This window comes from Arachis hypogaea, chromosome 20, assembly GCF_003086295.3.
Source record: "Arachis hypogaea cultivar Tifrunner chromosome 20, arahy.Tifrunner.gnm2.J5K5, whole genome shotgun sequence".
Lineage (NCBI taxonomy): Eukaryota > Viridiplantae > Streptophyta > Magnoliopsida > Fabales > Fabaceae > Arachis > Arachis hypogaea.
Window position 1 is genome coordinate 74,207,043 of NC_092055.1, and position 1,962 is coordinate 74,209,004.

General features: G+C 33.2%; 1 non-coding gene across 1 annotated transcript; it reads left to right on the forward strand.

The window, feature by feature from the left end:
- The first annotated feature begins 568 nt into the window (after positions 1 to 568).
- LOC112788338 (small nucleolar RNA R71) lies at positions 569 to 672 on the forward strand. The gene has a single exon (XR_003195706.1). It is a non-coding gene; the product is annotated as a small nucleolar RNA R71 (small nucleolar RNA).
- Positions 673 to 1,962: the final 1,290 nt, after the last annotated feature.

Below are 1,962 nucleotides of genomic sequence, written 5' to 3' on the forward strand. Positions count from 1 at the left end.
CTGCTTAGAATTCTCTGTCTGTTGCTGAGAAGATGATGGAAAAAGTTTGCTATTGCCAAACCTATTTCTTTCACCATTATTATTATTGAAGCCTTGATTAGGCTTCTGTTGATCCTTCCATGAAAGATTAGGATGATTCCTCCATGAAGGATTGTAGGTGTTTTCATAGGATTCTCCCATGTAATTCACCTCTGTCATTGCATGATTCTCAGGGTCATAGGCTTCTTCTTCAGAAGAAGCCTCCTTAGTACTGCCTGATACAGCTTGCATTCCAGACAGACTCTGAGAAATCATATTGACTTGCTGAGTCAATATTTTGTTCTTAGCCAATATGGCATTCAGAGTATCAATCTCAAGAACTCCTTTCTTCTGAGTTGTCCCATTATTCACAGGATTCCTTTCAGAAATGTACATGAACTACTTATTTGCAACCATTTCAATGAGTTCCTGGGCTTCTGCAGGCGTCTTCTTTAGATGAAGAGATCCTCCAGCAGAGTGGTCCAATGACATCTTGGACGATTCAGACAGACCATCATAGAATATACATATGATGCTCCATTCTGAAAACATGTCAAAAGGACACCTTCTGATCAATTGCTTGTATCTTTCCCAAGCTTCATAGAGGGATTCACCTTCCTTCTATCTGAAGGTTTGGACTTCTACTCTAAACTTGCTCAATTTTTTGAGGTGGAAAGAATTTGGCTAAGAAAGCATTGACCAACTTTTCCCAAGAGTTCAGGCTATCTTTAGGTTGTGAGTCCAACCATGTCCTAGTTCTGTCTCTTACAGCAAAAGGGAAAAGCATAAGTCTGTAGACCTCAGGATTAACCCCATTGGTCTTAACAGTGTCACAGATTTGCAAGAATTCAGCTAAGAACTGATGAGGATCTTCCGATGGAAGTCCATGAAACTTGCAATTCTGCTGTATCAGAGAAACTAATTGAGACTTAAGCTCAAAGTTTTTTGCTCCAATTGCAGGAATTGAGATGCTCCTTCCACAGAAGTCAGAAGATGGTGCAATAAAGTCACAAAGGATCTTCCTTACATCTCCACCATTGTTATTGGGTTCGGCCATCTCTTCTTCTTTTTCGAAAAATTCTGTCAGGTCCTCTCCAGAGTGTTGTGCTTTAGCTTCTCTTAGCTTCCTCTTTAGAGTCCTTTTAGGTTCCAGACCAGCTTCAACAAGAATGTTCTTATCATTACTCCTGCTCATATAAAAAAGAAGAGAACATAAAAGAATAGGAATCCTCTATGTTACAGTATAGAGATTCTTTTATGTGAGTAGAAGAATAGAAGAGTAGAATGAAGAAGGGAGAAGAAGAAGAATTCGAACACAGAGAGGGAAAGAGGGTTCGAATTATAAGAAGAAGAGAAGTATTAGTAAATAAATAAATAAATAGAAAGAGATGAGAGAGAGAATTATAATTTTAAATTAAAATAAAAGGAAAATATTTTTGTTTTTATTTTAATTATTGGTTAGTATTCAAAAATTAAGGGAAAAAATAAAATAAAATTTGAAAGATGAATAAATTAATTAATTAAAAAGATTTTTGAAAATAATGGTTAGTGATTTTCGAAAATTGGAGAGAGAAAAGTGGTTAGGTGGTTTTGAAAGAGATATGATTGAAATAGTAAACTTTTAAAATCAAACAAAAAGCTAAGTGGTTAATTGAAAAAGATTTGAAAATCAATTTTGTAAAGATAAGAAGTTAGAAAAGATTTTGAAATTGATTTTGAAAAATATATGATTGAAATTTTATTTTGAAAAAGATTTGAAAAGGAAATTAAAAAGATTTGATTTTTGAAAATAAAGTTGATTACTTGACTAATAAGAAACTAAAAGATATGATTCTAGAATTTAAAGATTGATCCTTTCTTAATAGGCAAGTAACAACTTGAAAATTTTTGAATCTAAACATTAAATGTTACCATTAATTTTGAAAATATGAAATAAAAATAAGA